A 21475-nucleotide genomic window follows, 5' to 3' on the forward strand; every position below is an offset into this window, starting at 1 on the left:
TCACAGTGGACCCACAAGGCAGCGAAAACCCCTCAAGTGCAAGGGGGTGGGAAGCTGCTCCTGGTTCTTTGGCCAGCACTTGCTTAACTAAACATGTGAGCGGTGGTCCTGGAGAGAAGCCCCCTGGTCAGAGATGCCAACCAGAGAGAAGCGGGGAAGGTCTTCACCAGAGGCTGGGCCCCGGACCTCATGCTGAGGTTGACCCAAACCAGAAGGAACATATTGCCATCCTGGAGTTCTTCGTGAGGAATTGCCCCTGGCCATGTAATGGTCACTGTGAGGAGACTCGTGGCAGAGCATCACTTGCTTGTGCTGTGAATTCATGCTGGAGTCAGACTTGCTTTGGGATTAGCTCTGTGAACCTATTAAAGCCTTCAGTCTCAAGCCTCCATGGTTAACCCCAGGAAGATGTCTTAGTATGCTTCAAAAATGAAGCCGGATGCAATGGCCCACACCTGTGATCTCAGCTACTTGGGAGGCCGAGGCAGGAGGATGCAAGTTTGAGGCCAGCCTTAGCAACGCAGACCCTGTCTACGTAAAAAGTAAAAGTAAGTAAGTAAGTAAATAAAAAGGACTGGGACACAGCTCAGTGGTGGAGCACTTGCCTAGCATGCCCAAGGCCCTGGGTTCCAGCCCCAGCACTGAAAAAAGAAAAAAGAATAAATAGGAGGAGCAGGTGGGAACAGGGTGAGAGGAAAAGCAGGTGTTGGCATAGCCTCCTTCAGACTCCCTGCCAGGCCTCTGAGTTTTCTTCTCAGTACGGGAATGTTTAGAGGTACAGGCTCTGCACTTTGCTTTCTATACTGTCCACAGCCGTCCTGTGGCAGGGGAGCTGTGTGGTGAGGGCAGCCCTTCATTCACTGGAAACCCTTGTTCCAGTCTCTACTGGTGACTGGTTCTTTGTGACAGGAAGGTTTGAGTTGTGGATAGCCACAGTATGATGTCCACCACCAAAGACTGTAAGGCCTTGGCTCTTAAAAACAGGCTCCTTATCCATGTGGCTTTAACTCGCTGGTTTTCTGTATTTTCTGGGTGGCAGGATGGTCACCTTGTACCTGTTCAGCCGCACTCCTCCCACTGCTGTTTCTGGGACTTTTCAACCCTGTGCAGGGGGTAGGTACTTGCCAGGCCCCCCAGCAGTTGTCTAGGGGTTGAATCGTAGTTAAAACACAGCTGAGGCACTTCACAGTGCATCCAGGAGAGTACACCTGTAGAGGGGACTTGTCCCGTTGTACATGCTCAGAGAAGTTTGCTGCAGGATAACATGCCTGGTATTTTAGCAGGTGAGCTAGGACATTTCCCACAGGTTTTCCTGGGTCCCACAGTTAACCACCAAGCATGGCAACCTGAAACCACTCCTGTGGGACTTTCCTTGAGTTAGTTTTCAAGCTGCATGAGATCATCAGTGTTAGATTATGAGGCTGTAGGTGTTGTGCCATGGCTGTGCATGCACTGAGCTTCTGGGTCCACGCAAGTTGTGGAAAGCCCTCTAAAAACATCTTGGTGCTTGAGGAGGGGTCTTTGCAGTCCTGGGGACCTGGCCCCAGTTTGTCCCTGAACAGGAGTGATGTGTTTCCCTGGATGAAGAAAACCCTGAGGTGTGTTCTCTCACATTCCAACTCCATGGAATCTTCCTGTATGTGCGGCACACAGACCTCCCGGGAGCTTGCTGTGGGGAGGGCAGCAGGCTCCGAAGATACCACCTTGCATCACAGCCACTGGTGGGTCCCCAGAGAAGCGTCCCCATGTGACTGCATCACGGATCCTGCCCCTGAGCAGGGAGGGAGCGTACTGTCTAGTGTCGGAAACACATGATAAGAACAGTTCCCAAAAGTCAGCCTGATCTTGTTTTATTAGCTATTTTTAACTCAGCAAAAATTTTAAGGCCTGCTTTCCAGAGCATTCAGTTCTGCATTAATTGAGCTAAAATACATTTTCATGCTTATAATTAAAAAAAAAAATAAAAATTAAAAAAAATAAATAAACAAACCATGTGTTCTTCCTGAAAATGTATGTACTTAGAAAATATACAAGCTATGTGTTCTTTCTGAAAATAAAATTTGGAAAAAATAAAATGTATCAAAATCAAGTTAATTGGTAAATGAACTGGAAAATTGTAGTATGACATTTTAATAGCATTCACTGAAACCATTTAAGTAGTTATGCAACTTTTGCAAAACTAGTTTTTTAAAAGAAACTTCAAGCTCTAAAAGCATCATTTAATGAAAATAATTGCAATCTAAAAGTCAAGGTTTAAAATAAAAACTAACATTAAAAATGGCAAAAGACAAGAAAAAAAGAGGAACAAATACCACCCTATTACTGTTCTATTCTACTGTGATAACTAAAAAAATTTCATGTGAAAGATTTTGAAAATGAAGTTTTTCAAACTTTCAGAAGAGCAGAGAGTAATAAGACATCCATTTACTCTTGAAGGAAAAATTATTCCATGAAACTTGGTAAAGCTTGGTAAGGAAGACTTTATCAGGGAACATTGTGTTTAGGAATAGGACTCACAACAATGGGATTTTGTAGTGGTGGGTAGAGCTTGGATATGACTCTGAATACAGCATGGGTAAGTTGGAATTTCTTGGTAAGGAACAAGGGGGATAAGTGGATGGGAAATGACTAAGAGGAAACATCAAAGGTAAAGAAGATTCTGGCTAAACCAACATAAGAGGATTATTGTTGAAGACAGACCAGGGAAATTGGAAATCACCTAGGGGTTAATGGAGCACAAGGAACCCAGTCAGGTATCGTGGGTGATCAGATGTCAAAGGTAGGGGGTTCTTGGTAAACTAACTTGGCAGATGTCTTTGCTGAAACTGAATTTTACGAGGTAGAACACAGATGGGCCTAAGAGAAGTTTCAGAAGCCTAATTTAAGTTTGGTCAAGCGGAGAATCTTCGTGATTCCTCGCACCAAGACTGAACGCATTTTGCCCTATTTTCTCCATATTTCTTCCTCTTTCCCTTTATTTTATTTTTTTATGAAATAAATTAGGCGTGAGGGCTATAACTCAGGGAGAGAGCATGTGCTTATTATTTAGGATGCCCTGGGTTTGATCCCCAGCACTAAACCAACAACAAACAAAACAAACAAACAAAAAAGAAAACATTCAAAGACATAGTTCTCTTGTCACTTTGTACCCCTCCTCCAACCTGTTTGCTCACCTTCCTCTCTAATTTCCATCACAACCCTGAAATGGATCATGCCTGTTGTGTTTCCATGGTTACCAAATATGTTTTCATCATTTACTAAAGTAGAAAACTGATTTATGTGCTTTAAAATTCTACAGAATGTATCACGATTTAGTTATCATTTTAAAACAATATTGAATGGAAAATGCAAATTACAGAATTATGGAAATCCTATGGCAGTTAAAATGCAAGAACTTGATTTATCTGTACTAACACGAATGAATCTTAAAAACATATTATGCAGTATAAACGTTGGTTTTGTAATAATCTAGTGTCGACATATATAAATCAAATTTAATAACTTGCAGCTGTGTAGTTTGATGGCATATAAATATACAATTTATCCATTTTTGATTGAAGGGTATTTAGCTTGTTTCCAGCTATTTCCTATTACAAGAAATGATAAAATGGACATCTTTGTACTTGTCTCTGTGCACTTGCATAAAAGATTCTCTAGGGTATATACTGAGTAGAAGAAATGCTGGATTATTGATTAGATACATTTTCAACTGTTACATGTATTTTCAAATTATGTTCAAAGTTACACCATTTTATATCAGCAACATATAAGACATTTACTCACACCCTTACAATACTTTGTGTTTTTAGACTTTTAGAATCACTGCATGTATTTCCGTTTCTGATAATGAATTTGCACATCTTTTCACATATTTAATTAGCATTAATGTTTATTGCTCTGTAATTCACATATATAAACAAGGTACACATACACAGATGTATAAATTTGGGTGTTTGTTTTTTCATGTTGGATGTAGGAGTTTTTATATGATCTGAACTTCAAGTTTATCCATGATATATTTTGAAAATCTTTCTGTTCTCCATGTTCTGTCTTCTCACTGATCATTTCTATTGAGTCTGCTTTATTTTTTGTCAAAAATTTTCATTATAATTTGTGCTTTTTGCTTGTTTGATAAATCGTCTATAACCTAAAATCATAGATACACTCTATATTTTCTTCTAGAAGATTTGGGCTTTACATATTTAGATATTTGATCAGGGAGACCATAGAAGTATACCTTAATAATAAGAAACACATAAGAAGCACACTTAGTTATTTGTTTGTTTACAGGTAATTGAATCATGAAATGTGATAATGCTAATATTGAATAAAACAACACTTTGAGTATGGATACATGATTTTTCTCTTTGCTAATCACTAACAAATGGATCTTAGAAGTATTTAATCCTTTTAATATCCATTTTGTAGTCAAACTAGATGTAGTATAAGATATTCAACTTTAATATAAATTTGTCTTGTAAAGGTTCATTGTATTTTATTCAAAGTCATTTAGAAATCTTTATTCCAATAATGTACTGAAGGAGTGCAAAGCCAGTTCAGGTTTTGAAAATCTGAGTAAACTGAAAGTATTAAAAACTGCTTGCAAATGAGTTTTTATAAAACCTGCAGGACCACAACAAATGAACCTTCAAAGGATACAAGAAATTTAATTTGAGTATCTCTAATGATCTCAATTTATGTGAAGAATGGCTCTCCCGAGAAGGTAATACTATTTTCACACACACACACAAAATCTGGTAAACTTTTCTTATTTTATATTTTAGAAGGGAAATTATATAAATATGGGGTTGCTTGTCTTTGAAAGTTGGGCAAAAACTAAACTACATAATGGTTTATATTTATTAGATTTTTAAAATTTAACTTGTTTTATGGTCTGATTTTTTTAAAATAAAACTTTTTACAGTTTTAATTAATATAATAATTGTACATATCTATGAGGTACAGTGTGATGTTTTAATACATACGTAAAATATTTAATGAATAAATGAGAGTGATTAGCATTTTCATCTTATCATTTCTTGATGTTTGAAGACTTTAGGTTTCTCTCTTCTAATTATTCATAAATTACATAATAGGCTATTATAAATTACAATCACCCCAATATGCTGTAGAAAATTAAAGCTTATTCCTTCCAATTGTATTTTTGTGCCTGTTATCCAACCTGTTATCCTATATACCCCTTCTTTTCCTAGCTTCTAGTAATCGTGCATGTTTGTGATTACTGATTTAATAATTTCATACCAAATCAGATTTTTTTCTTCTTTAGTCTCTTCTATTGATTCCTATATTTTCTAGAAAATTTAATTTGAAATGCAAAATCTTAAATTTATTGGTATAACATTATTAATTTTATTCTAATATTTTCAAAATCACTATATATAATTACATATAATTATGTTCCTTTTTTCTTAGTATTGTTGATTTGTGTTTTCTGATTTTTAAAGGACTTTTCATGATTTATCTGCTGTAATAATCAGTGCAAATGATCAATTTTTAAAATTCTGTTCATCTTCTCTATGTACAAGTTCATTAATTAGAAATGTTTGTGTTTGTATAATTTATGCAGCTTTCTAATTTATATTTTTCATATTGATTCCAGCACCATCAAGTGCACACTGTAAAGTACAGGTTCTTACAATGGAAATAACGGTTTAAAAATAGATTTTCTCGGTTCTGTTCTTCTGGATGTGTAAGGTTTTTCAAGTTGATCCATGCTAACTATTCTGTCTGACCTCACACAGGAGGCCAGATCAATCAGATAGTGTTTGAGAAATAGGACTGTTACATTACAGAATAGAATGATAGTCATAACATTTATATTACATGTCTTTGCACTAAAGAGATTTTTAGAAAGATGAATTCTACCATGTAACATCACTTTTCCCTTCCCTTCAGCCATCTTGAATTTCAATCTGACCCAAAGATCCTTCTCTGAGGAGCTCTTCAATGTGACAGGACATCTGTACTTCTTGTCAGAGCACAGACCATAGAAACATTTGATTCTCAGCAATATTTGAACTTTGGACCAGTTTCTTTCAGATTTGGGTCAATACAAAAAATTTCTCCAGCTGCACAGATACTCCTTCAAACCAGCCTTGACCCAACCTTTTTTATTCCTTCTTTCCCTTGTGATTTCCCTTGTGTCTGCCTGTTTTCTATGTTTTTTTCCCATTGTTCTGTGTATACCAGGCTCTATGGTAAATAAAGGGAATATGCAGGAAACAGACACATATGAGCTCTGCTCTCTGCTCTCAAGAAACTTCAGGGTAGGTAGGAAAGCAGACCACACATGCACACATACACACCACACACACACCTCCCCAACGCACACACACGAATTACCTATGAGTTCGCATTGCAATAAATGTGATGGGGCCAGTAGAGAAGACGTTGTGACCATTCTAAGGGGAGGGGGCAAAAGAGACTAAAAGAAGGACCTTGATGTCTCAAGGTTTTGGAGTCACCTGAGTCAGAAGAATCTGTTAGTTCTTTGTCACTTTTTCAGCTTCTGAAAGCACAGATTTATGAATGCATATTCTGGAGTCTGTTGAATTCATGTTCTGTTTCTATGACTTACCTACTTAAATTTGGCATATTACTTAACCTCTGTAAATGCATTTCTCCCTAAAAACTGCAAATAATAGTGGCACCCACTTCATAAAATTGTTGTCAGAGGTAAATGCAATAATCCATTTAATGTAATAAATTATCGGTTCATAGTAAGTACTTAGTAAATGTTGGCTTCTATTTGATACAATTCCATTCTTTCCACTCTATTATTTTGCAAATTCCCTCACCAGCTGTAGAATTTCTTGTGTGTAAACTAGTTCTCACCTGCTCTTGCCCCTTTGCTAACCTTCATGTGTAAAAGCTTCCGACAGGACAGTTTGTCTCCAGGTGGGCAAGGCCAGGAGGAATCCATGGACCTGGATATAGTTATTGCCATAATTACCTGAATTTTTTCCAGAAACTTTTGATTGCCTGTGGAAAAAAATTTTACTTTTTACTATTGATTAAATCAGTGGTTCTTAACTCTCTCTGCATAATCACTTAAAAGATTTTAAAAGTATTACAAACACCAGTCCCATACTAGATCAATAAATTCAGAAACCTACGGGTCAGACCTCAGTCTTTGTATTTTTTAAAAGTTACCTGTGCAATTCTAACCTGCATTCAGGATTAAAAAATATATTGCATTACACATAGTTTTTATGGACGTTAGTCAGAGAAGACTAAATACACCTACCATCACAATAAACAGAAAAGCTACTAGAGGGCTTATAAAAACCTTCTATATTGAACACAAAAATTCAAATAGAGCCGCTTATAAAATAAAGATAAAACAAATGAACAAACCCTACAACATGACAGCATTTAACATTTGAAGAATTCACTTTATTTTGAATAGCAAAAAAGAGTACAGGTGCTAACTTTAATTTCAAGGGAATTAGAGCTTAATATACAACATTTTATGTGTCAAATTAAAAAATAAAATAATAAAACATCTAGCTAATTGGAATTTGAGGCAGAAAAATCATTAAATGAGACACAGAATGTAATTTTACCTTGGTAAAAGTCATAATCCCCCATGATGATATAACAATCATGAATCACAGTCTCAAAATACAGAAGACAAAAGATATGTGGAATATAGGAGTAATTTACAGAAAGAAAATCACTAGAGGAGATTTTTAAAACTTCTTTTTTCTCTTGACAGATCAAGGATATTGAAAAGAAATAATGACAGAGAATCTGAGTAACACAGTTACTAATGTTGAGCTAATAAATATATATTAGTCATATTCATGTGCCAGAAGTATTTTTGGAAGGAAATATAAATTATGTAATAAATTGAACATTAGAATCTGGGCTACAACTGTGACAGATTTAGAAAGAGAAAATAAGGAGTAGGATGGGAAGAATGGGAAAAAAAAAAACAAAAAGAAGTAGGCTAATGTTCCCTTTATAGGTGGTAGTCATTAGATGTATTTTAATTCTTTTAAAATGTACCTTATTTTGTTTATTCTTTCCTGTTCATATCACAAATAATAAATCTTTATAATGTAAAGTTTACATTACAAATTACAAATAATTACAAATAATTTTTATTAGAATGAAGTGTCTCAGAACCTTACCACACAAATCATCACATTACATGTATTACTCTTCAAATCCAGCAAAAAACATGTGACAAAGCTCTTCAACTGACTCCCCTTACAAAGCCATTAGGAAAGCCTGCTGAATATACAAAACTAGGTTTATTCTTACTGAGCAAGGGATACCATTTTGACAGAGCTTCACTACATCTCAAATGGGAAAGGTTGGGAAGAATGCCTATGGAATTTCAGGAAGGGAAGTTAGTTATGGATAGTTTTATGGCAGAAGTTAGCAATCGTGTTCAGGGCAGGACTGCTGAGCTGTATAAACTAGGTGACTTGCTAGAATAGTCAGTAGTTTTTGGGACATGTGGGATCTGTATGGTCACTTGTTACTTGACCTGAAATGTAAGTCCTAAGATTTTGTTAAAACATTTTATTTGAGCTTAGATTCTTTGTGTTACCGGTAACAGTTTGATATAGTTAGTTTTTCTGCATGCCATAGTGTGTTCTTTTTTGGGCTAATGTCAATTAACCTCTTCACACACAAAAAAATTAGTGGCAGTACAATATTCCAAATGTTACAAAGAACAGGAAGTTATCACACTACTATGGTTGGACATGAGGATGACTTTCATTTTAGTACTATTAGACATTGCTTATCTTTGTGCATATTTTAGTGAACACTTGCTAATTATTTCCTTAAAATAAATTCCTAGAAGTGGCATTTCTAAATCAAAGAAAATAAATTAAAAAAAATTTTTTTTTTTTTAAGAAAAATCATCAAAGTACTGGTCAGAGACTATGCACCAGTTGAACGTGGAATTTGGTTTTCCTCAATCTAGTCAAGATCCATTCACCAAATATTTATTGAATGCCTATTGTGCATCAGGTACTATATAATGCCAGTGTACAAGACTTACATGGTAATGGTTTTCATGTTTCCTGGTAGTACAGAAAGAGTATGCCCCTATTGTGTGGTGGTTCTGTGTCACAAGGTGAAATCGGGAGGAGAGACTCTGGCCAGAGCTGTTTGTTGAGTTTGAGGGAAAAGAGAGAGCAGCATAGGGAATACCTGCCATCTCTAATACTTGGGTAGGGCTATGTGTTGATAATTCCTTGATTATATAATGAGATTATGTATGTTATTTGTTCAGTTTTCTGGGAATTCCCAGGAGTTCTCTGATGCTGAACCTCAGCTAAGAAAAATTATCTTTCATTTTTTAGGGGGTTGGGGTGCTGGTTATTGAACCCAGGACCAACCAAATGATAAGCACATGCTCCACCTCTGGGTTCTGCCCCCAGATCGTTATATCTTTCACTTTTTCAATCAAATAGTTGATTGACATTGTTGTCTTTATTTGTTCTCTTGATTTTCAGAGGAAATAAAAAAGAGACAAGATATGTATATCGCCTGGCTCCTTCCTACTTTTAAATTAAAATATTTAAGTATTCAAATGTGAATTTGTTTTTTGCTGTGAATTTTAAAGTAAGTAAAAAAGTAATCATAATCCTTTTATTGTGCAAAAATGATTATGGGCATTTGAGACTAAATTTAGAATTTTATTATCTGCAAGAATGGAGATCCCCTCAAAGCTCCTATTCTTATGTCTTTGTAAACAGATTCTGGAATTACTTTAGGTGTAATTTTCACATCTTGAAAACACAATGGCAAAGCAAAACAAACAAAAAACCCTACACACACAACACACACAAATGACCAAACAATAACAGGCGGTTAAACAATATTTTAATACTCAAGAAGTGAATTATCATAAAAACCTTGATATGTGTTTTTTAAATCATTACCACCACCAATAAAATCTTTTAATAATAACAGTTCCATTGTATCTTTTCTTAAAACATTTACAGCTTTAACTTCTCTAAAATTTTGTCCTTCCTTTAGCTTTCTCACTGTATATATTATTTTCTTTTGAACTATCATAATATTTGTTTCAAGAAAGCAATATTTTGAAATTTTTATAAGGTACACTGAAAAGATCTGAGATTCATGATCCAAAATTCTAGCATTCTTAAACTGCATTGAGTAAAACCATAAAACACCCTAGTACACATGCTCAGTTAGTTGGGGAGCACCTCTCTAGTATTTCACTGCATCTCTCCACTATCTTTTGTATTACAAGGGACGTTTCACATTTATTGTTGAAAGTAGTCATGGATTGTAGCAATACTCACATTAGCCAAGATGTGGGATTTACATTAACTGTCCATCAAGAATGATGGATGAAGAAAATGTGCTTTATGTACACACTGGAATGCTATTCAGCCTAAAAAAAAAAAAAAAAAAAAAAAAGGATATTTTGTCACTTGTGACAACATGAATGAATCTGAATAACACTAACTGAAATTAGCTAGATACAGAAAGACAAATACAGCAAGATCCTACAAATGGAATCTAAAATAGTCTATCTCTTAGAAGCAGAGAGTAGAGAACTGGAGGTTTGGGAAGATGTTGGCCAAAGAAAACAAAATTTCAGTTAGGAGAATAGGTTGAAGAGATTATACTTTAAACCAATGTATTGTATTGATACCGCCGTTTACCGGTGACGAGTTCTGCTCCTTCTAATGTTGAAGTTTGAACACTAGAGAAGCACGCCAAGGCAAGCATATTAAGCAGGTTTTATTTAAAGGTAATAATACAGACTTCTCCCGGCAGGGAGAAGGGGGCCATGGCTGATGTTCTAAAGTCCCAAGAAGTGTGCTCACCCTACATCTTTTATAGGTTTAAGTCTCTTTTGTTCTCCAGTTCTCTCCCTCCTTATCTCTCCTTCCTGCCTACGTGACTAGGCCTGGTTTTGCTTTAAGTGAGAAGCCATGGGCAGGGGGAGGGCCAAGGTGATTCAGGCAGGCAAGGGCCCAGGGGGCATTAATTAGCAGCTCCTGGCTTGCACTCCTTGATAAAGGCAGGTAAATTTGGTAATCAATGGGCTCCAGAGATCTTTGACATTCCATTCTTCCAGGGGCAATCTCTAACTTCCAGAGGCAGATGATTTTATGGCCTCCATTTCCTCGATTAGACCCGATCCCCTATTTCTACACTAACTACCTGTTCCCAATTCTGGTTTCAGTATTATTGAAAATTACAAACTACAGATTTTAAGTGTTCTCACCACAAAAATAAGATAGTGCCTGTGAATGAGCTTGAGTTACTTATTCCCCAATACTTATTTCAAAACATCATGTTGGCATGATAATGCTTCTAATTTTTGTCAATTCAAAGTAAATTTAAAAAATAAAAATAGAAATCATAAGTAATGAATCTCTTACCAAAAGAAAGTGGCATGGAGTGCTTCCATTAATAGAAAAATACATAGAGTTTTTAAAAGATGATAATGTTATTCCATGTGTTTGCTCCTATATTTCTATTTCTCTGTAAGTTTTATTGTAGGCAATAAACTTCTCAACTATTCATGAGATAATATATATTCACATGAGAAATTAAAGATAAGAAATGATACTTTAGTTGTTTAATGTTGTATTTGTGAAATAAACCAATACATAAGGACAACTGTGCATAATGCTAGGTATTATACCCATATATCACATTTAGATTGGAAATTGTTCATTACAAATGTGGGCATTGAAATGAGAGATTGCAGATGAAGGCAAGAGGTAGTTAAAGGAGGCTCCATTAAGAAAATGAGGTTTGAAGAATAGATAGAATTGGTGGAAGGAGAATGACAATGAGTTATCAGCAAGGAACAAAACATGTACAAATGGGCTTGTTGACAGGTGAAGAAACCAGTTTAGCCAGATTTAGTCATGCTCCTTGTCAGCACAGTGCAAAATAGAATAAAAGAGGTAAAATGAGATCATATTGTTGCTATCTCTGAAAAAAAACATGATTGTACGTATTATTTCCATCATTCAGTTCGGTAAATGTTAGGTCCCTATGAGGCAGATCATTGTGATAGGTAAAAGGGAATACTTGTGAGACGGTGTTGGGAAAATGATAAGTAACTTGTTTCACAGAATCCAAATGCAATTTAGAATAGGCATTCTAACATTACTCCACAGAAAAAGGTATTTATTAAGAAATAGTTGCAGAGAGCAGGTTTCTAGAAGGAACAAAATCATATTAGAGTCCCAAATAATGCATTTTAATTGGGATGTTTTGTCATTTTTAGTCCATGCAGAGGATTTCTAACAATTTATTCTCAGCCCTAAATAACCAAAGCTGCTCTCAGTTCCTGATTTGTATAGTGTGAATTATGCTCACAAACATCCATTAGTTTTCCTCTGGGGTAGATCCCTGGACAACTATTTCTTTATCTTTGATTGTTTAGCTTCTATATATTCTCATTCTCCCACTCATATTTTCTCAAAACATAGAAGACCATTCTCTTCCTATCACAGAACTGGCTGTTTCTATTCTGCTCAGGAACATTTCTTTCTTTTATAATATTATAGAGCTTTTCAAAAACCAAAAGATACTGTAAACAAATTCCTATTCCACAGTTGGGTGGGTGTGAGGATGAGAAGAGAGGGGAAGGGCCTAGGAAATATATCTCTGCAACTAAAGCAGAAATGGTTCACATGCTTAAATGATAAAGCAACAGTTAAATTCTTCTTTAGCTTTACTTATTAAGGTATTTTCCTTTTCCTATAAATAAAAGCAAGAATAGAACTACAAATTACAGAAGGAATGGAGCTAGCAGTTACCCATGTTATAAATGAAAGTAGCTTATAGTATTATTTCAGAAGGAATTTGCTCTTTCTTCAGCAATGCAAATATGCTCTACATCAGTTGTCAACTTTTTTTGATATTACAGTGAATGACTGGGCTATTGTGGGTTTATTATAAGAAAAATCATTTTAAATGACAGCATAAGAGCTATTGGGATATGACCTTAGAGGTTAGCAGGCTATGGGCTAATTTCTTATGGGAAAGAGATGCTTTGCATTTTTATTCACCTGGAAAGAAGGGTCAGAGTAATTGGACAAGTCTGAAATTCCTGAACTTTGCAAGGGGCACAGGTGAAAATATAACTGGTGAAAATTGGAGGCTAATTATCTTTAAGCTATGAAATAGTGGCCACATATAGTCTTCTGCATAAAGTGAGAATTTGAAAACAGTTCAATATGTTAATAGTAAATACATGTTTTTGAAATTCTAAAAATTTCAGATTATGCTGATTTGAATTGCAATTTCTATTTTGGGAAATGTTCTGGTAGGGCAAGAAACAAATAAAATATCTAAAAACAATATACTTACTTTAATAAGACTCTTCAGCCATTGGTGATTTAGTGATTTCTGCATGAATAAACTATGTAAATGAGTATCATGTTCATAGTCGAAATTACAGATTGCTTCCTGTACTCAATAAGGCAAAAAAATAATTTTTGTGACCATGCTTCAAAGTATTTTTAAAGGCAAGAAACAAAAGACAAAATATTTCATCTAATATTTGACCAAAAGGATCACTTACTGAGACATTATTAGAAATTTTTAAGAATCTGGGGAAGTGAACTTTGTAGCATAGTGCAAGGAAGAAATTAGCAGTGGCTTTGGAATTCCGGTCAGGTTGGTCATCTCAAGTGTGCTTTCTTAGGAAAGCTTTTAAGAATCAGTGCTCCATTTAGCATGATAGAGAGGAAAGAAAAAGTTGACACATAAATACACTAAAATTAATTTAAGTTACATCTCTTTTAGGGTGAGAGCACAAAGAAATGTACTTTGAGATAAATTGGCTTGAAGTGACTAATTAGGTCAGTTATTAACTTTATCCTGTACCCATCAAAGCAATGATGTATCATTGTAAAAATCATAATCTGTTCATGGAACTCTAAAGGCTTCCAAGTGTATTATATATTGCCTCTGGAATTGGAATCCTCCTCTCTGTCAATTTCTCTGTGATAGTTATTGTATTTTCTGACATCCACACAATTAAAATATTATCCATACATTTAAATAGTATTTTAAAATATAATGTACTTACTAGTATAAATAAAATCTGAGGTCTGAAATGATTACCGTGCAAAGAGAGTCAGCAATTGAAAAGCAGGAAGCAGTGGAAGTATTATGCCATTGCACAATCAGATAGCAAGTATTAATATTGCTTCCAGGATTCTTCATGTAAGGAGACTCTGCCATGTAGGTAGATGAACTGAAGTTCTTAAAAAATAGTGAACTTCAAGATTCTCAGCCTCCATGTCTTACTTTGCATTATAAAAATGTCACCCCATTATGCCATCTCTTCATTTGGTTTACTAATATGTAAAATCTATATAAATGCTATTATTGCTATTTCTCACCTGATTGATTAGATGTGATATGATTAATTTTGGGAGGATTCAGCATAATCATTAGACCCTCATCCCTAGCCTGTCAATACTCATCTGCCTCAGTCCCTGACCTTCATTTTTATAGTTCAGCATTAAATCACAACTCTACTGCAAGTTTTGTTCTGATTTTCTTCCTTAGTTGTGGTTACAGATTCTCTATTTTATTCCTTTGTAGTCCTGCTCAGAAGTTTTGCATTCTTAACTGCTCTGCATAATTCTAATTTTACATTATATGTCCAATTTTACTTTATATATGGAATTTTAAAACAAACCTGTATACCATAATGAATTCTAACTCATTAGCATTGCTGTCCTTTCATAACAACTCTCATTTTATGCTATTTTCACAACGTTTCTGCCTCATGTAGGAAAAAGAGCAGTAACTGAATATGCAAAATCAACAATTTTCCTATAGATACGACATGAGTTAATTTAAATCTTGCTTAAAATGTCTAGAACACATCCAACAGGTGACATAAGAGTTGATCGTCATTAGTTTATTAAAGCACACTAAAATTTTTTAAAAGGGTCAAATAAAAGCAGACAAGGAATAATAATAGTAATTGACAAAACAAGTATAAAAACTGATAAAGATAAGTTCAAATGTGCTATTTGGTAAGAATATTCTAAATAGGCAATCTAATGCATTACTAATGGAAATGGAAATTGATATAAATGTTTTCAAGAGGGATTTGAAAAACTCAAAACCTTGAAAAAAATCGTAAAAACTTTGTACAACTCAAGTTATGAATTTTTTTGCTAAAGAAAAACATGAATGTATATGAAGATCTCTGTACAAAGAAAACAGAAAAATGCCGAAGTCTAAGTACCCAAACAAGAATGTGGAATGAATAATTAATATTGAAATATAGCCTAGTAGAATAGTGGATTAGGCACTAGAATTAGATTGGTTGAATTCTAGCCATAGATTCTCACTTATGAACTCTACATCTTCCATAACTAACCTCTCTGTACCTTAGTTTTCTCTCTCTTTTTTTTTTTTTTTTTTTTTAACAACAAATCCAGGAGTTTATTTCAAATAGAAAATACACCACATGTTGAGTTTATCCAGAAATGCAAGGGCAGTTAAACATTAGGAAATAGAAAAATAAAATTTACCACATTAACAGATTAAAGGGGAAAAAGATGATAATCTTGAGAGATACAAAAGTAGTCAGAAGCAGACTACAAAATCAGTAACATGACAAAGAAGTTCTACTTCTATTCAGCATTATTCTGGATTTTTTAATGAGTGCATTAAGGCAAGAAAAATAACAAAGATTGGTAAGAGAAGTAAAAGATTGGAGTTCCGGTATAGTCTATTTTTAAACTATAATTTTTTTTTTTTTTTTTTTGTCTTGGGCGCTTTTTATTTATTTATTTATTTTGTTTATTTTAATTAAAAATCATAAATTTACATAGGTAAATGTTGTTTGATTCATTCTGTTATTTTTTCCCCTTCCCCCCCACCCCTCCCACCCCGCTTTTTCCCTCTATACAGTCCTTCCTTCCTCCATTCTTACCACCCTCCTTATCCCTAACCCTAACCCTAACACTAACCCCTCCTACACCCCCTTATATGTCCTCATCCGCTTATCAGTGAGATCATTTGTCCTTTAGTTTTTTGAGATTGGCTTATCTCACTTAGCATGATATTCTCCAATTTCATCCATTTGCCTGCAAATGCCATAATTTTATCATTCTTCATGGTGGAGTAATATTCCATTGTATATATATGCCACAGTTTCTTTATCCATTCATCAACTGAAGAGCATCTAGGTTGGTTCCACAATCTGGCTATAGTGAATTGAGAAGCTATGAACATTGATGTGGCTGTATCTCTGTAGTATGCTGATTTTAAGTCCTTTGGGTATAGGCCAAGGAGTGGGATAGCTGGGTCAAATGGTGGTTCCATTCCAAGCTTTCTGAGGAATCTCCATACTGCTTTCCAGAGTGGCTGCACTAATTTGCAACCCCACCAGCAATGTATGAGTGTACCTTTTCCCCCACATCCTCGCCAACACCTATTGTTGCTTGTCTGGAAGAATAAGAAACCCAGAATAGCTAAAGCAATCCTCAGTAGAAAGAGCAAAGCAGGGGGTATCGCAATAGCAGATCTTCAACTCTATTACAAAGCAATAGTAACAAAAACGGCATGGTATTGGTACCAAAATAGACAGGTAGATCAATGGTACAGAATAGAGGACACAGACACAAACCCAAATAAATACAATTTTCTCATACTAGACAAAGGTTCCAAAAATATGCAATGGAGAAAAGATAGCTTCTTCAACAAATGGTGCTGGGAAAACTGGAAAACCATATGCAACAGAATGAAACTAAATCCCTATCTCTCACCCTGCACAAAACTCAACTCAAAATGGATCAAGGACCTCGGAATCAGACCAGAGACCCTGCATCTTATAGAAGAAAAAGTAGGTCCAAATCTTCAACTTGTTGGCTTAGGATCAGACTTCCTTAACAGGACTCCCATAGCACAAGAAATAAAAGCTAGAATCAACAACTGGGATAGATTCAAACTAAAAAGCTTTCTCTCAGCAAAGGAAACTATCAGTAATGTGAAGAGAGAGCCTACAGAGTGGGAGAATATCTTTGCCACTCATACTTCAGATAGAGCGCTAATTTCCAGAATCTATAAAGAACTCAAAAAACTCTACACCAAGAATACAAATAATCCAATCAACAAATGGGCTAAGGAAATGAACAGACACTTCACAGAAGAAGATGTACAAGCAATCAACAGATATATGAAAAAATGTTCAACATCTCTAGTAATAAGAGAAATGCAAATCAAAACTACCCTAAGATTCCATCTCACCCCAATTAGAATGGCGATTATCTCATTTTTTTGAAAATGATTTTTTAATTTGTTCTAATTAGCTATACATGACAGTAGAATGAATTTATGTATTTTGATATATCATACATAACTGGGGTATGATTTCTCATTTTTCTGATTGTACATGTTATAGAATCATATTGGGCATGCAGTCATATAGGTACATAAGGTAATAATGTCTGTTTCATTTTATTATCCTTCCTATCCCCATATCCTCTCCTCTCCCTAGTTTTTTCATTTTAAATTATGGGTAACAATAATAACTACCTAAAAATATTGAGGACCTTAAATTATATAATACTACAAGCATTTGGAGAAGTGTCTAGTACATTGGAACACTCAGTAAAATATAGCTATTGTTTGATGATCTATTATACAGTCATATAATTGGGCTATTTAATATTTGTAATGTGAAAATTACAAACACTATGCCAAATGAATAAGCATGTATCAATAACGGTTCAATAATAAAGTCAAGGTTTTTAAACTACCTCCTAGTGATTCTCCCTTTTTCAGTGGTTCAGTTTCTTTTCTACAGCCCCTCTGTTACCTGCGGCTTCAGGAAACAGGAGACTGAAGTTCTCCCAGGAAAAGAAAAGCAGGGAAGTGAATTCCAGGTACAGTAGTTTAGTTATATAGCACCAGTTCCCCAATAACCTGTTTTAAATTTCAATCACCATAGCATAATTAACTATGGATAATTACATACACCATCATCTTCACCCCTAGTTCTTAAATCTATTAATCTGTACATAACAGTGGTGCATTATTATGATTTGCATATGAGTTGTCCCCCAAAAGCTCCTGTGTTAATGCAGGCATGTTCAGAGGGGAATTGATTGAATTATGGGAACTGTAAGCCATTAAATCCTTCCTAGTTTGAATGAACTAGCAGGAAGGGTGTGCCTAGAGGAGGTAGGTCTCTAAGGTTCATCTTCCCTGTAGCATCCTCTTCTTGCTTCCCATCCATTATCAGGGGAGCAGTGCTCCTCCCCATGACCTTCTCCATGAGGTTCTACCTCACCTTGGGTTCAAAGAGAGGGAGTTGGTGACATAGCACTTAACCTTTGAAACCATTAGCCCAAATGAAACTTTTCCTCCTTCTGAATTGTTCATGTCAGGTATTTTGGTCACGACGACAAAAAGTTGACTAACATATTCATCACCAATCACATCCCTTTATCCAAAGCCTATCAGGGATTGGGCATTGTGCAACTGCTAGCTCATGTTCAGATCACAAAGCATGCAACTGTATGTTTTGAATGGTGATATATCCATCTACTATTTTACAGAAATGTATAATAACATGATAAAACTGCCCAATAAAGAAAAACAAAAAAAGTTATTTCTGGAAGTGAAATATCTTATTTGAAAGAAAATGGAGTTATAGAAGTGAGGCTTGACTCTGGGTGCATAGACACAGCTCCCATGTTGACACTGCAAGAGAATCTAGGTACCAATACAGGAACAGAGTTAAAGTGAATTTACCAACACAAAAGAGGAAAGTGGTTTTCACATAAAGGATGAAGCCGTCCCAGAGACATTTATATCAGAAAAAACCTTCACATGAAAAGGACTCTTGAGGATATTTCACAACATTGAAGATCAAAAGGAGAAAATGTTGACACTGTTCCAAACTTAGGAATATACAACTTTGAAAATATAGTAAAGATGTTCATGAAGTATCATAAGTTATGCAAGGAAAATAAGAGGATCTGTTCACACTACTCAATAATTTTTTTACAAAGAAAATACTTTAATCCTCAGAGTTTCTAACATTTTCAAATGTGGCGTTAAATAAAAACAGCTTTACTGTTCTTGTCATTCCCTATGCATTTATAACTGACAGCAGGAACAGTTAAATTTTTTGATATACATTCATATAGGTGAAGAAACTGGCGCATACCTATAATCCCAGCACTCTGGAGTTGAAGGCAGGAGGATCTCAAGTTCAAGGCCTGGCTGGGCATCCTACTGAGACCCTGCCTCAAAATTTTAAAAATAATTTAGAAAGTGCTGAGGACGTAGCTCATTAGAAAAGTATGTCTGAGTTCAATTCCCTCCCTAAAAGGAAAGGGTCACAGAGGAACATAGTTTTCCCTTTGATTCTTAAGATTATTTTGTGTGATTTGGGTTTGCCTAGTAATTTTTATGATACCATACATCTATGCAAAGTGAGGACTGTTTGTATATGACATAAGAGCATTAAGAGAGAAAAGGGTAGAGGGATGCTCTTCTAAGTTAAGTTGGGGGAAAAAAGCAACTAAGAGTATGTTATTTTATAGGAATATATTGCACCACAGGAGGATTGGTGTTGAAACAATCAGAAATGTCTGGGAAAATTCCAGAGCCTAGAGGGGTTGCTCTTTATTTCTCAGGGCATATGTAAGAAAAAGCCAAGGCTTTGAGAGAAACTGTCAGCCAATATGAGTTTAAGCAGCAGTTAAGAGACAGTGTGATTGCACACCTCCATCCAGTGGAAGAGGTCTAGAATTTCTTAGGTGACCCAGTGGAAGATGTGATGCCTTCATGTTGCTCAAGATGGGGGGGGGGTAGAAAACCCAGATGGTGAATGTGGTTGTACTAGAGCTGGCAAGTGCAGCAAGTGCCAAACTGATAAATCTCGCTGGGAACAGAGATTCATGTGTGTCCTGCAAGTGGTCAGGAGGGCAGTAGGAGTTGCATGAGCTGCTGTGTACTGGGTGTTGGCAGGAGAAATGAGCTGTCCTTTAACTGGAAGTCAGAAGAAGCCACTGAAAAAGGAAACCTTTTCACAATTTCATCTACTGCAGGCAAAAGATAGATAACACTTCTGATCTAAAAAAACTACCCAGATGCACACCTCAGTAACTCAGAAAGCTGATGCAAATGATCATGAGTTCGGATCTAGACTCAGCAACTTAGCAAGGCCCGAAACAACTTAGAGAGACAGTCCCTAAATAAAATGTAAATGAGGGCTGGGAATGTGGCTCTGTGGTTAAGCAGCCCTGGGTTCAATTCCTGGTACCAAAACAGACAAAAAACTAACTTAGGGTGAAGGAAGGGAAATAATTTAAGAGAGAATTAAAGTTTTAACTGACTGAAAATTTACCTAAGATATATTATTTTTGAACCTGAATTAGATGGAAGTTTTGATTACTGCATATATGTTATTTTGAATACATAGATTTGAATTTTGAACTCTCTGGGACTGCAGTGGTGATTCTTCTAAAAATTAACCTACTCTCTAAGCAATGAGGTTTATACTGAACTGCATTTTCTTGGTTTTCTGTTTTCCAGATTTCCAGTGATAAGTGCATATTACTTTTTAGTAGATGAAAATGCTTCTTACAGAATCAAGCAAGAACAAATAAGAAGTGAGTCTTGGAATTAGAACTGAGCCTTGGTGGTACTGAATAGAAGATCTGAGAATGTTTCTTCTGGGGAAAAATAAAGCAAGGACAGTAATGTTTGTTTTATCGACCTAACACATTAATGTTGGAAAATCAAGTGATAACCTAACATGGTTTAGTGCCAGACAAGGGTTTGGTTTTATTATAGAACTACAGCATGAAAACAAAAGTAGATACTGAAATTATCCAAATAAATTGATTTATATAGATGAAAATTAGATAATTCATATAAAAACGATTTTCCAGTGTCAGTACACTGTTATATGCACAGATTGCAGTATGCAATAAATTGTAAAGCAGAGGAACATTGAGTAAGAGGAAAAATTGCAAGCTGAGAGTGAGCTGATCTTAAGAAGTTTAACTACCCAGCAAGTCAAATAATTTTATATAATTTATTAGAAACATTGTTTTTCCAAATCTAAGTCCCGAAGGATAACAAAGGCCAGTTACATTTTTTGTGGTAAAAATATTAGCAACTTACTATGTAGAATTTTTCAGTCCTCCAAGACTGTTTTATGGGAAGATTCTAGAGTACGCTGTAATGGATGATTGCTGCCCTGTGGATGTTTAGGTTGAACACCATGGAGCTAGGCCACTTGCTAGATAATTACTTCCCTAAGGCTGGGAGTTCTGTTTCAGACAATTCTAGCACATGAAATGTAATGTCATTAATATCATTTCATGGTCAGATGAAAAAAGTACCCAGATTGCTGCCTTGCTTAAGTGTGGCCTAAAAATGAAAAAGAAAGAGGTAAAACTTTAAATTGCAAAATCAATGTTGCTATATTTCCCCCTAATTC

Source organism: Sciurus vulgaris (assembly GCF_902686455.1).
Source record: "Sciurus vulgaris genome assembly, chromosome: 8".
NCBI lineage: Eukaryota > Metazoa > Chordata > Mammalia > Rodentia > Sciuridae > Sciurus > Sciurus vulgaris.